General features: G+C 41.5%; 1 long non-coding RNA gene across 1 annotated transcript in view; it reads left to right on the top strand.

The window, feature by feature from the left end:
• Positions 1 to 12913, top strand: part of LOC141102564 (uncharacterized) — a 36191-nt gene extending 23278 nt beyond the window's left edge. Inside the window, exons 2-3 of the long non-coding RNA XR_012235150.1 lie at positions 10381 to 10592; positions 12556 to 12913. This is a non-coding gene — a long non-coding RNA (uncharacterized lncRNA). The remainder of the gene's footprint in view (positions 1 to 10380; positions 10593 to 12555) is intronic.
• Positions 12914 to 15487: the final 2574 nt, after the last annotated feature.

Genomic DNA, 15487 nt, shown 5'->3' with positions numbered 1-15487 from the left:
ATTGTCCTCTGGAGGTGGCAAGTCCAAGCTGCCATTCTGGAGACGCCTGTAGAACTCCGTCTGAGCGATGACTCCACCATCAGACATCCGGCCATTCTTCCCCACGTCCACATACAAGAAGTCGTAATTAGCCGACACTACTGCCAACATCACAATACTATTGAACCCCTTATAGTTGAAATAGTACGACCCCGAGTTGGGTGGTGGGATGATGTGGACATGTTTCCCATCAATTGCCCCTCCGCAGTTAGGAAAGTCCCACCGCTGGGCAAAGTGGGAGGCCACAGTCTGCCATTCCTGTGGCGTGGAAGGAAACTGTTGAGGAAAACAAAAAAAATTAGTATTTTTGCACATAAACATGGCAAGCAGATTAGACACAAACATTCTTGGCCTACCTCCAGATAGCATTTATTAAGGGGAATTTAACAACACCAAAGTATAAGGTACACCTATCATATCCCCCCCCCCTCTCATGGGCCATTTCTAACATTATAGGGGGGGAATCTTGGACAGGTAACCCTCTCCACTTCATTGAGAGATGAATGCCTAAATACAGGGTATTACTTGGAACAGCCCCTCCTTAGTTACACTATTGGCAGCCCACTGGACAGGTAAGAAGTGTCATAATACAAAGATATAAATACACACTGTACACATTTCAGGACATTTGGACATTCTGCTATTACCTGTCAAGATAATAATAGGATACAAAAACTTGAAACAGTACCATTTGAAAGTATACAGGCAGGCCCTTGCACTACATGCTTTGGGTAATTCATCCATAAATCTGACCACTAAAGAGATGGGTATAGTGTGTATGGGTCTGGCAAAGTCAGCAGATAGATGATTGAGGATAGATAGAGAATTGGGATCAGCTGACTTAGCAGTTGGGGGGAGGGAGGGTTAATAAAAATGATTTGGGGACACCACAAAAAAAGCCTCTGGCACTCTGCCTGAATTTAAAGCACAAATCACATTTAAAAACATTTTAGGGGGTGTTTGGGGTAAAGCACTACTAAGAGGCTGATAAAATACATTGTTAAGTGACTACATGAGGTGAATATAGGGCAGGAGAGCATGCTGGGGAGGTTATTGAAGGCAAATATGTATGAAGGACTAAAAAAATAATTACAGACAAATCCAGCATGCATGAGAACAAAGGGGACATTCACAGCATATTACAATCATGGTAATTAGGGAATGAGGAAAGAAATACAATATATTTTCAAACATTTAATACAATAAAATGTGATATTAAAGGATAAAAATCTTACCTTCATATACTCCTTCTGCAGGACCTGGATGATGGCAGAACAGGTCTCTGGGATAATGATACCCAGAGCCTGGGGGGAGATGCCTGTCGAGAACTTGAGGTCCTGCAGGCTTCTCCCTGTCGCCAAGTACCGCAGGGTAGCGACCAACCTCTGCTCCGCAGTGATGGCTTGCCTCATGCAGGTATCCTGCCTGCTGATATAGGGGGTCAGCAAAGCCAGCAGACGGTGAAATACGGGGTCCGTCATCCTGAGAAAGTTCCTGAAATCATCGGGATTATTCTCACGGATCTCACGGAGCAAAGGCATATGAGAGAACTGGTCATGCTGAAGCAATCAATTCTTGGTCCATGAACTCCTCCCCACCCTGTTCATGGACTGGACTTGTGTCAAGGTCAGGACCCCAACACCAAGCCCCCGCACAGCACGAACTCTACAAGGAGTACGTATACGCAACATGGCTAGAAAACGGTCGGCTGCTCAGAATGAAGTAACAGAACGCACTGAAGAACAGCAAGGCCTGTGAAGAGCGACCTGAAAAACAGTAACGAACGAACAAGAACACAATGACTATAAGTCACGCGGAACTTGCTTGCACGCACTGAAGAGCAGATACAAACCCACAAGCACAAACTGAACTGCAGAAAATGATCTGAAAGCCACGAGTCTGAAATAGCGCGAATCGTCTCTCACCACACTTTTACTAACACGAGATTAGCAAAAGGAGCCCAAAGGGTGCCGCGCTTGGTTCTGAACTGGCCTTTTCTAGTCTCGTCGTACGTGGTTGACGTCACCGCGTTGTTGGCGAACGGAAATTCCGACAACTTTGTGCGACCGGGTGTACGCAAAACAAGTTTGAGCCAACATCCGTCGGAAAAAATCTGAGGATTTTGTTGTCGGAATGTCCGAACAAAGTCCGACCGTGTGTACGGGGCATAAGACACAAAAAAACCCAGACTGGGTGAAAACAACAGAAAACATGTAACACAGGCTTTCTCAACCTTTCAACCCTAGAGGAACCACAAAAACAATTTTCGTGCCTCGAGGAACCCTTACTAAAACCAAATCATCAAGGCTCAATAGGAACAATGCTCCTTATATTGGTGGTCAATAGGAAGAATGTCCCCCTTAAAGTGGTGTTCAGAATGCCACCCTTAAAGGGCTTTGCTAAGTGGTGCTGAACCTTGAACTCTGTAGGCATCATCAAATAGGTGGTTCATCAGCCACAGCTCAAGGAACCCCTAGCAAGGACCCTGGTTGAGAATGGCTGATGTAAAGGGTTGCAATAAAACACAAAAACACACACACACATTGCCGTCCGGACACCAAGTTGATTGGCACACAGGAGCTCCTCCGCGGTGACCGCCGTGTGTCAGGCGTAGTAATCTGTCTAGGAGGTGTACCTGTGTGTCAATCCCTTGGAGGCTCGAGCTTTAGGGCTGAGGGGGACCAAGAGGGATGGCAATATTCTAATAGTCTCTGTGGGGCATGAACGTGTGCTAAAGCTGGCTGGAGTTGCAAAGTAGGATTCTTGGATCCCTAATGGGAATGTCCACGTCAGTCCATGTAAATCAGAGAAAGTAATTCTATTTGGAGCAGAGCAATTGGTGGAGGGGTATTGTAGATCCTAGAAATTACTCTGATTGAAAAGTTTGGTAGAGGGGAGGAGGACTGCTTCACTGCTGCTGTATGCAGGACAATTCTGCTGGTGCTCCTCTCAAATTCACTGCCTTGGCCAGTGTCTCTCTGGCTGCCTCTGGTGTGCAGTGTGTGTGTGACACTGAAATAAGATTATGTAAACATCAAACCACAGTGAATATCAAAGTTCTTCCTAAAGTTTTCTTATTTCTACAGAGTTCAAACTTCATGTAGATAAACAGAATTAATGAGAACGGATTGAATGGCAATTTCCACTTCCTACAGCGAGCAAAAATTATTTTATTCTGATGAAGTTTGTTAATCTGCTTCACCTGGAAAGGATTTTACAACTTTACAGCACATCATCTTCTGGGAGAAGTCTCTGTTTGGACAGCATAGCATTTGCATTTATTTTACAGAGCATTGCATTGATTATACTTCATCTCAGTTATGTCATTAAACCTCTCGTCTCTCTTCTGCCTAGTCAGGAACATTTTTTGAGAGTTGCTACTAATAAAATTGGTTGACCTTGGCGCAGCTAACTGCTATAACTCACATTTTTGCAGCTTTTGACATTTTTTTTTGCCCTAGCCCCTGAAAACAACTCAATAAAAGCTTATGTGTTTCAGAAAACGGTTGGACGTGACAAAAACATGTGTAAACACGTCTAAATGCGTTTTCATGCTAGGCACGTTTAGCCCTTTTATTTCAATGGTAAGAATAAATTATTAGTCTGGCCAATGAAATGAATTAACCCCCAAGCGCTGGATGCTGCTAAACGCGGTAAAAAGTGTGGCTAAATGGTATATACACGTACCAGCATTCAGCATTTTCATGCTGCTAGGAGAAAGGCATCTAGAGAATGTCCAGTGTGCATGTAGCCTAAATAGGCTGTGATACCAGTAGGAAGGGCTCCTCATAAGAGTTGAACTCCATTTAATCACCAACTATCCCACTGTGTTTCCATGGATTAAAAGGTGGCAATCCTAGGGCCAGTAGAAAGCAACTTTCTAAAGAAGAAGTCTTTTGTTCCCCTGCTGTCACGTACTTGACTGTGGAGCCCGAGATGATGAGGGTGGCCTCTTGCACAATTCCCGTCCAAGCACTCCTGGTAGTGGAGACGGGGACTGCTAGGGCAATGGAAGGGTGCAGGTGCCTGGCAGCTGTAGCTTGAAGACACAGGTGTCATTCCAGCTGTGGTGTGGAGTCTGGTCACAAGCCTTGTTCAAGAGCCAGGCAGACAGGTGCAGAATCAGGATCAGTTTTAAGGTCGGGAACAGGCAGAACTCAGTAATGTGCTGGCGGTGGGGTACCAAATCAGGAGGTGGAGACGTGGTCATAATTCCAAGCCGGGGTCGGTAAAATAAGCAAGAAGTAGATATAGCAGGCAGGGATGATCCCAGAGGGGTGTCAGACGTAGCCGGGTCAGGAACAAAGTTGGCAGACAAGGATTAGAATCAAGAACACAGGAACCAAAGCTGAAGACAATCCAGCACTGAAGGTAGGCTCTCAATTTAAATAGGCTGCTGGGTGCCAGAGTCTGTGGATGCGTGCGCATGCCTACATGTACGCACGTCTTGGGCTCGTCTTGGGCTTCTATACTTGTGACGCTGCACATGCACATTAAAATTAGCACTTGCTGAATGGGAATTAACAGCTGCTAAATGGAAATGAGCACCTGCTACGCAAGATCCCTGACACCTGCACTGGCCCAGCCACTGTATGGGCAGACGTGCAAATAAAATCTATGTCTGCTCAGATGAGCACAATTTAGCAATATTGCCTTAGGTTCCTTTTTCTTAAACTGGTCATCAGATTGCAGCATTTATAACTTACTCATGCTTATGTCACTATCATGGTCTATGCCAACTATTCTAAACCAACATTCCCTGGAACCCTAGGGTTCCTCCAGAGGTTGCCAGGGGTTCTTTTAGATGTGGCTAATTGACCTCCTATTTAATAGTGCCTGCATAGTCGACCAGTATGGCCATTTTCAGACAGATACCGCGATCGTCTAATCATGCTTATGTCGGTGACTGACTCCTATAGGCCAACCGATATAAGAAGGAAAGGTCACCAGTCTTGAAAAACCTTATCCAAGTCCTATTGTTTCCCAGAGATATGTAGGGGTTGCTTGCTCATACCTCCAACTGCATATTCTGTATAGTAGCCATTCCCAATGAGAATTCCATGAAACCCTAATGCCCTGTACACACGGTCAGATTTTCCAACGGAAAAAGTATGATCGGATTGTGTTGTTGGAAATTCCGATCGTGTGTGGGCTCCATCGGACTTTTTCCGTCGGAATTTCCGACACACAAAGTTTGAGAGCAGGCTATGAAATTTTCCGACAACAAAATCCAATTGGTTAAATTCCGATCGTGTGTATACAAATCCGACGCACAAAATGCCACGCATGCTCAGAATAAATTAAGAGATGAAAGCTATTGGCTACTGCCCCGTTTATAGTCCCGACGTACGTGTTTTACGTCACCACGTTTGGAACGATCGGATTTTCCGACAACTTTGTGTATGCAAGACAAGTTTGAACCAACATTCGTCGGAAAAAATCCATGGATTTTGTTGTCGGAATGTCCGATCAATGTCCGACCGTGTGTACAGGGCATAAGTGGCTATGGATTCATTGAGCTGTAGCTGAATGTCCTCCCATTTAATGGAGCCTGCATAATTCCAGGAACAACATCACTTGGAAATGCCAGCAGCATGGCACTAATTACGCCTTTAGCTGTCTGTAAGGGTTATGATCATCACTTTAAGGGTTGCATTCTTTCTAATGATCACCAACGTAAGGGTCATTTTGATCCCTGATAAATTAGTTATAGTAGGTGTTCACCGAGATCTGAAACTTACTTTAGCGGTTCCTGTGGGGTAAAATGGTTGAAAAGGCTTGTCTACGCCATTTCTATGCCATGTAATCAGTGGTCCAGGGAATTGTCATACATAAGTCAAAGCTTAAAGTGGAAACATTTGATTCTCTAGAACAGTTGGAGCATTAATGTTTTGAATTACCATGGGATGTCATTTCATTTTTTACTGCTGCCAACATTATAATGAAACATTGAAACCTATGATATATAAAGAGCTGTGACTGACAGTTATGTACCCCAGCAACTGCAGCCAAAGACAATGCCTAATACAAAGTAGAGGTCGACCGATATGGGTTTTTCTCTGGCCGATGCCGATGCCGATATTTAGAAATCGCGGTGGCCGATGGCCGATATGTGATGCCGATTTTTTTGGGCCGATATATTTGGCCGATTTTTTTTTTCCCTTTCTTTTTTCCCTTCATCTCATAAAATCTAACAGTTAGACCCCTTTCACAATGGGGCGTTTTTCAGGCGCTTTTGGGCTAAAAATAGCACCTGTAAAGTGCCTGTAAAACGGCTCCCCTGCAGTCTCAGTGTGAGATCCCGAGTGCTTTCACACTGAGGCGATGCGCTGGCAGGATGTAAAAAAAAGTCCTGCAAACGGCATCTTTGGAGCGGTGTATACTGCTGCTCCACCACTCCTGCCCATTGAAATAAATGCGCACCGCTACCGAAGCGCCTGCAAAGCGTTTTGGCAGCGGTGCTTCAGGGGCGCATTTAACCCCTTCCTCGGCCGCTAGCTGGGTTATAAGCGCCCCGCTAGCAGCCGAATAGCGCCTCTAAAATGACGGTAAAGTGCCGCTAAAACTAGCAGCGTTTTACCATCAACGCCTGCCCGCTCCAGTGTGAAAGCAGCCTTAAGTAATACAGAAATTTTTTTTCATTTAAACATTAAACAAAACAAACCTCCAATCAGTTCACTTGTATGTATAATTTAGAAAAAAAACCTAAAAAAAAAAAAAAAAAAAAAAAAAACCCTATCTTAAATAATAAATACACAAAAACAGGTAATCAAAACTTTTGGACGAAAAAAAATGGGCTAACTTTACTGCTTATTTTTTTTTTTAATTCATTACTGTATTTTTTTTTTTTAAATTGCGTTTGAAAGACCGCTGCGCAAATACCGTGTGACATAAAATATTGCAACAATCACCATTTTATTCCCTAGGGTCTCTGCTAAAAAAATATATATAATGTTTGGGGGTTCTAAGTGATTTTCTAGCAGAAAATACAGGATTTTTACTTGTAAGCAACAAGTGTCAGAAAAGATTTAGTCTTTAAATGGTTAAACTGAAAACTTCTCCACGGAGTTCAGTCTATTGATAAAAAGAACCTGAAAGAGATACAAATGTATCTTCTTATCAGACTTGGCAGGCTGCCCAGAGGAGGGGAGAATCCTCTCCACAGATAACTTAGGGAAACTTGCATTAACTTCTATTACAGAAGTCATTTGCAAGTCACGGCTGAAGTTATAATCGGCCTTTTTTATCAGCACAATCGGCCGATGCCGATTAAGTAAAAAACGCCAAATATCGGCCGATATATCGGCCGGCCGATATATCGGTCGACCTCTAATACAAAGTATGATGGCTTCATGAATACAATGATGACTGACAGCTGGTTCCCAAGAGGGCAATGTGTTATTTTATTTTTAGCTCTTTATCCTGCTCTGGCAAATTCTCTAACAATAACGCAACTTTTTTTTACATGTCATCAGTGTATTTGTCAAATAGTTGAACTATGTTAATTTATTCTTTTTGCATGCAAGCTTAGGTTTCCCTTTTCCACGTTATCTACCTGTGACATATTGATATTCATTTTTTATATTCCCAGCCACATGCTTCCCAATTTTTTGAGATGTAAAAGGAAGACGCATGATCAGTGTTCTTTGCATGCCTTGCAACCAGGTGGCTCTGATTTCTTGTGGGCCCACTCACATTATTATGTTGCATTAACATACACATTTCTGTAACTAACTACAATTGCTGCTATATGTGTTGGTGCAATAAGGTGCCATTCTGAATAGCACACCAGTGCACCATGTGTTGCCCTGCATTTGCATAAAGCAGGGAAGGGTTAAACAAATGTAAGGTTTTTTTTTTTTATGTTTTTGTGGTAATTTCCCTTCGCTTCCTGTTCCAGAGGTGCAACAGGTAGTAGGAAAATTATCTTGAAGTGGGTATTTCCATTCTTAGGGCTCGTTTACACTGGAATGCGGTCTGGAACACTCGCATTCTGTGAAATTTTTTCGCATCGCATTCAAAATGCACTAGGTGTGCAATCTGCTGCAGGTGTGAGCCAGCCCCGGTGGTTGGGATGAAATGCGTCAGTGGGCAAGGCTAGATGAGAGTTGGCTGAGAACACATCCACTGCTGTAGCACCAGGTCAGTGAGCGGCATCCCTTTCTTCTTTTCGGCATTATATTGACACCCCTGAATGGTGTATAGGCGCCTGCTCCCTTTACTGCATGACCAGCGAGGAGCTTTTTTTTTTCTGGACTGGAGCGGCACTACAAGTTCTGTACATATTCTACAGCCACCTAACACATGAATGACACCTCTATTGCCATACAAATCAATGCCCCCATGTTGCATTGACCTATACAGTCAGCTCGTTTTATCAGGAGTCAGGCTTGAAATTCAGCCATTATAAGTTCCTGGAACTTGCCTTTCTATTAGCGTTCCATATTACCCTAAATCAGCCTTTTTCAACCAGGGTACCCAGGCATCACGGGGTGCCTTAAAAGTTCTTCAGGGGTGCCTTGGAAAAATTCCTAAAAATGTATCAAAAATTGTATACAAGCCAGCAGGTGGATGAAGGCTCCCTTTTTTTGTTACACAAAGCCACAAGTTTTCATTATGTACCATTACCACTTTCTAGACACCGTGATCCTAACAACCAACGATGTAATCAGTTGATAAGAAGGATGTCTATCGCCTCCATAGTGTCCTTGTTTGACCCTCCTCCGCCTCTCCCTCAGCACTGGGGTCAAATTAGCTGACTGATGGAGAGAAATTGAGGGAGAAGCGAAACATTGGAACTCTAGTCAGTACCAGTGTGCGAAAGTGTATTTGCTTTGGAAGAAAAAATTACCTCTAACGTTGGGTGTCCTACATGTGGATGTTGCTGCATTATGTAAAACTATTAGAATAGTTTTTTTTACATTTTAGAATGAGGTGCCTCGAGACTGTCCATAATTTTAAACGGTGCCTTGCGATTGTCTATAATTTTAAAAGGTGCCTTGACTGAAAAAAAGTTGAGAAACACTGCCCTAAATAACAGGACTTAGGCCGGCCCATAACAAACAATCAGAAAGTGGTGAAGTGGTAAAGTATCAACCTGACATCCTGGCATCTGCCATCTAGCAAAACCTGGGCAGTCCATATATTTTCATTTCAATAGTTTTTTTTGTTTTTGTTTTTTTTACAGTTAGTAACATACATATAAAATTTTTTGGACCACTGGCACCCATTGATAAGACAGTTCCCATGAAGATGGTTACATTTATAATATAAGATTTCATTGAAACATTGAAAAAAAATCTAAAAACAAAATCCTGTCGTATTTATGAAAAATTTGCAGAGCTGTCAGTTTATGAACACTGCATGTAAATTAATTCTGTGTGAAAGGAACAAAATCAAATAAAGGTTATATTCTAAGCAATTAGAATGTGTAATCTGGAAAATACTGCATTGTGGCCACCAGATGTCACTAAGCAGAGTACTTATTTTCTATAATAATCAGCACCATTTAGTGACCATAATGCAGTATTTTCATTCACACATTTGAACTACAGAGACTATATCATGAGAACAATCGATTTTGCCTTATTTGCACAATACAAGTTTAAAGTGGTTGTAAACTCTGGAAAAAATAAACAACCTGCAAGACAAAGGCATAATGAGCTAGTATGCATCGCATACTAGCTCACTATGAAATACTTACCTTAGAACGAAGCTGTTGCAACGGTCCCCATACACCGATGTGACAGGCGACATGTTTCCGGAATGTTACTTCCGGGTTTGCGTGTTCCGACGCTGTGATTGGCTGGAGCCGCTATGACGTCACTCCCGCGCGTGGGAGCCGCCAGCCATGGCACAGCTAATCAAGAAATGGCACTAGCGAGCCGTTTCTTTAGTGCACATGTGCCGAGGACGTTGGCACATGCATATACAGTGAATATCTCCTAAACAGTGCAAGTTTAGGAGAAATTCATGGTATCTACAGGTAAGCCTTATTATAGTCTTACCTGTAGGCAAAAGTGGTTATAAAGGGTTTACAACCACTTTAATTGCAGTTTTGATGACAGCTATTCACATTTTTATATAAATGCATGCAGTATCATTGTGTCAAATCTTTATGTTTTTATTTTACTGCAGTTCCTTTTTAAAACATTTTCTTTGGGTTCACATGCTCCCTAGATGAAAATCTGTGATCCTTTCAGGCTACAAATGTCATTTTAGAAGTGGTAGGATTAAGCCATGGAAATCTTTTAGTGACATTTTAGAAGGTATCAACATCACTATCAAAACTGAAAGAAATCAATGCAGGTCACAGATCTCTGATTCATTGTTTCCCTACAGAAATTGGATTGTATATTACGGCACGTTACAACGCGGCTTTCTTCCGAACTCGAACGCACAGTAAACAAACGGCACTTATCAACTTTCCATCAAGCTGAGAGCTTCACGACTCTTTGATTCGGGTAAAAGCTATTTAATTGCTCTGGCCCCATCTGGAAGGAACACTCAAAAAGATGCTCAAAGAAGTGAAAACATACAGCCCAAATAGAAAGGTAAAATACAAAAAAAAAAATGACGGTACAATTGGTTCTTTTGTATAAAATGGGAAAAATCTGATTCTGTTTTATTCAGTATATAAACCTAGCTCATGCAAGCTTAGGCATACAATGCTGTATTTCTGCTGAACTACTACAAGTCACAGCATGCCATTTGTTTGCATAAGGGGGCAATATTCAACTGGAAAAAAAAAAAAGTTTGCATAAAAATATTTCTGATTGTTTTACAATCTTTATTTATTTATTTTTATACAAGAATTGCTCTTATCTCTGTATTTCTCTGTATGCATGATGAGCATTTTCAGAATATGGTCAGAAGTAGTAGACTAGGCAGATTATGTATTTCTGTTCAAACTGTTTTCTTTAAAGTTGAACTCAAGGCAAACAGCTAAATGTACAGATGAAATGCATATATGGGAACTGGTTTACCTGCCAAAGAATTTGCATTTCTGTCCTTACATTCCTAAGATTTGCACAGCTCTGCCACACAGAACAGACCTGCATGTAGAGGAGGGGACCTAATCTTTCCCTGCCGTAGTTTCACTTAGATCTCCATCCCTTCTCTGGACTGGACAGTGGAAGGCTGCTGCTTCTTCCTCCTTCTCTGAGCACTGCTGTACAGGGATTGCAAGAGACCAAGTAAAATGTAGGTACTTAGCCAAGCTTCAGGTTAAAGTGTCATTAAATCCACAGCCAAATATATATATATATATAGATATATATATATATATATCTATCTATATATATATATATAGTAGTATATTGCAACTTACCAATCATTAAATGTGGTGGCTGCATTTGTTTGTTTTTTTTACTTTTTTCCCCACTGTTTTCACCTGGTGATTTGCCCAGTAACACGCCACCTGTATTAGAGTGGAAAACAAATGGAGAAATCTGGATGGCCGCACTTCCATGAAAAAAGCACCTTTATTGTAGTAAAAAACCCCAGGTCACATAAAGGATGGATACACAGGACAATTACTAGCTAACGCGTTTCACATCAACAGATGCTTACTCATAGCTAAGTAGAAGGTTATCACAGCAGAAACATATATAACAGATAAGTGATTAAAAGCATGTGTAACACCTGATAATGAACACCAAACCAAGTGGTAATGCCCACCCCATGTTCATTACATGTGCTAACCTTCTAGTGCCCAGAAAACAACAAATGTGAAAAAAAGACTAAGTTAAAAAACATTATTGAAGGAAATAAATTGAAATGATATACATTTTTGGCTATTTGCCCTTGCAAACTTTAAATTTAAATTTAAATTTAATTATATTAATACTATTTTGACATTTTCGGAAGGGGTCCTCTAGAACGTGAATGAGGTTCGCATTTTTTCAGCCCATTTGATACTAAGTGTTGTCCCACACAATGTATACTTTGTATTTGGATACGTTTAACTTATAATTGTTACATTTACACAAGCATTATATGTGGCTCACTTGATAGCAATCTTAAGTAGTGTGCTGATTTATTGCGATTGTCCAGATCTCCATTACAGATTTAAATAATGTTTTTTAACTTAGTCTTTTTTCACATTTGTTGTTTTCTGGGCACTAGAAGGTTAGCACATGTAATGAACATGGGGTGGGCATTACCACTTGGTTTGGTGTTCATTATCAGGTGTTACACATACTTTTAATCACTTATCTGTTATATATGTTTCTGCTGTGATAACCTTCTACTTAGCTATGAGTAAGCATCTGTTGATGTGAAACGCGTTAGCTAGTAATTGTCCTGTGTATCCATCCTTTATGTGACCTGGGGTTTTTTACTACAATAAAGGTGCTTTTTTGCTTTTTTCACGGAAGTGCGGCCATCCAGACTTCTCCATTTGTTTTCTACTCATCGTGCAGAGGCAGCACTGTGAGGCTGAGGGAGGATGTTCATTATTGCTTAAGAGTGGTTATCCTGTAAGCGGCTTTTTCATTCTTTCATCACCTGTATTAGAGTGCCCAAACTTTGGATCAAGAAGCAACAGAGACACCTTCGGACAGCAGCATTGTCAGTCTGGGGGGAGTGGAGCGTTAGATGTACCAGCAGATTTATATACACTAACTTATTGAAACTGGAAGGAAGGAAGGAAAGAAAGAAAGAAAGAAAGAAAGAAAGAAAGAAAGAAAGAAAGAAAGAAAGAAAGAAAGAAAGAAAGAAAGAAAGAAAGAAAGAAAGAAAGAAAGAAAGAAAGAAAATGAATGCAGCTATCACATCTTAGAATTGGTGAGCTACAATGTAATAAATGTTTGTTGTTGGGTTTAAGACTTCTTCAGGCTTGGTTCACACTTATGCTGCATGTGGCTCACAGCAGGGGTCCGGTGCGTCCCCGTTCACCGTTTTGGGCTGAATTTGAACCTGAAACGGACCAAAAGACACACAGGACCCCTGTGCAAATTCACAATGGAGATATGTGAACCGGCTCCATAGAGAGCCGATCACAATTTCCTACCATGCAAATTGGATGCGGTGAAACCCGCATCCAGTTCGCATAGGTGTGAAGCTCAAAATTCTTTTTAGAAGATCAAAGCTCTTTTACTATTTATCTGAAATTTACAAATCTTTCTTCACTTCCAAAAATAGAACTATGGTCTTCTATTTAAAAAAAAATGTGCTGCAGCACTTAAAGTGGTTGTAAACCCTTACAGACCACTTTTCACTACAGGTAAGCCTATAACAAGGCTTGCCTGTAGCGACCCTGCATATTTCCTAAACTTGCACGGTTTAGGAGATATCCACTGTATCAGCATGTGCCAACATCATCGGCACATGCGCACTGAAGCACTGAAGCTCGTTCATGGCATTGCTTTGGCTCATGTCCCGCTACTATGCGCGGGAGTGACGTCTTTGTGGCTCCAGCCAATCACAGCTTCGGAGCCCGTGATACCCGCAAATTAAGTCAGGTCCATAAATATTGGGACATCGAAACAATTCTAATCTTTTTGTCTTTATACACCACCACAATGGATTTTAAATGAAACAAACAAGATGTGCTTTAACTGCAGACTTTCAGCTTTAACTTGAGGGTATTTACATCCAAATCAGGTAAACAGTGTAGGAATTACATCAGTTTGTATATGTGCCTCCCACTTTTTAAGGGACCAAAAGTAATGGGACAATTGTCTGCTCAGCTGTTCCATGGCCAGGTGTGTGTTATTCCCTCATTATCCCATTTACAAGGAGCAGATAAAAGGTCCAGAATTCATTTCAAGTGTGCTATTTGCATTTGGAATCTGTTGTCAGCCCTCAATATGAGATCCAAAGAGCTGTCACTATCAGTGAAGCAAGCCATCATTAGGCTGAAAAAACAAAACAAACCCATCAGAGAGATAGCAAAAACATTAGGTGTGGCCAAATCAACTGTTTGGAACATCCTTAAAAAGAGAGAATGCACCGGTGAGCTCAGCAACACCAAAAGACCCGGAAGACCACGGAAAACAACTGTGGTGGTTGACCGAAGAATTCTTTCCCTGGTGAAGAAAACACCTTTCACAACAGTTGGCCAGATCAAGAACACTCTCCAGGAGGTAGGTGTATGTGTGTCAAAGTCAACAATCAAGAGAAGACTTCACCAGAGTGAATACAGAGGGTTCACCACAAGATGTAAACCATTGGTGAGCCTCAAAAACAGGAAGGCCAGATTAGAGTTTGCCAAACAACATCTAAAAAAGCCTTCACAGTTCTGGAACAACATCCTATGGACAGATGAGACCAAGATCAACTTGTACCAGAGTAATGGGAAGAGAAGAGTATGGAGAAGGAAAGGAACTGCTCATGATCCAAAGCATACCACCTCATCAGTGAAGCATGGCGTGGGCATGAATGGCTGCCAATGGAACTGGTTCGCTTGTATTTATTGATGTGGCTGCTGACAAAAGCAGCAGAGTGAATTCTGAAGTGTTTCGGGCAATATTATCTGTTCATATTCAGCAAAATGCTTCAGAACTCATTGGACGGCGCTTCACAGTGCGGATGGACAATGACCCGAAGCATACTGCGAAAGCAACCAAAGAGTTTTTTAAGGGAAAGAAGTGGAATGTTATGCAATGGCCAAGTCAATCACCTGACCTGAATCCGATTGAGCATGCATTTCACTTGCTGAAGACAAAACTGAAGGGAAAATGCCCCAAGAACAAGCAGGAACTGAAGACTGCAGTTGCAGTAGAGGCCTGGCAGAGCATCACCAGGGATGAAACCCAGCGTCTGATGATGTCTATGCTTTCCAGACTTCAGGCTCTAATTGACTGCAAAGGATTTGCAACCAAGTATTAAAATGTGAAAGTTTGATGGGTGATTGTTAATCTGTCCCATTACTTTTGGTCCCTTAAAAAGTGGGAGGCACATATACAAACTGTTGTAATTCCTACACCGTTCACCTGATTTGGATGTAAATAGCCTCAAATTAAAGTCTGCAGTTAAAGCACATCTTGTTTTTTTCATTTCAAATCGATTGTGGTGGTGTATAGAGCCAAAAATATTAGAATTGTGTCGATGTCCCAATACTTATGGACCTGACTGTAACTCCGGGAGAGATGTCACTGGCCAGAGCAGTGTACGGGGACCTCTGCGGGGGCTTCGATCTAAAGTAAGTATTTCATAATAAGCTAGTATGCTTTGCATACTAGCTCATTATGACTTTGCCTTGCAGTTTTGTTTTTTTTTTTTTTGTTCGGTGGATTTACAACCACTTTAAAGTGGAACTTATGTGAAGAAGCCAAATTATGGTATGCTCAGGCCAAGATTAAGTTTTTTTTTTTTTTTTTAGACAAAAGCAAGAATCAGCTTTGCTGTATTAAAATTTGATCAATTAATTAAAATTAAAATTTGATACCCCTGTCAAACAGTTTGCGGAAAAATTAGGTGGAGCTATGCTTTGAGGAGAGATTAT

Source organism: Aquarana catesbeiana, linkage group LG07 (assembly GCF_042186555.1).
Source record: "Aquarana catesbeiana isolate 2022-GZ linkage group LG07, ASM4218655v1, whole genome shotgun sequence".
In the NCBI taxonomy this organism is placed as follows: Eukaryota; Metazoa; Chordata; class Amphibia; order Anura; family Ranidae; genus Aquarana; species Aquarana catesbeiana.
Note: the sequence above shows the minus strand (reverse complement) of the source record. Positions and strands in the feature narration are given on the sequence as shown.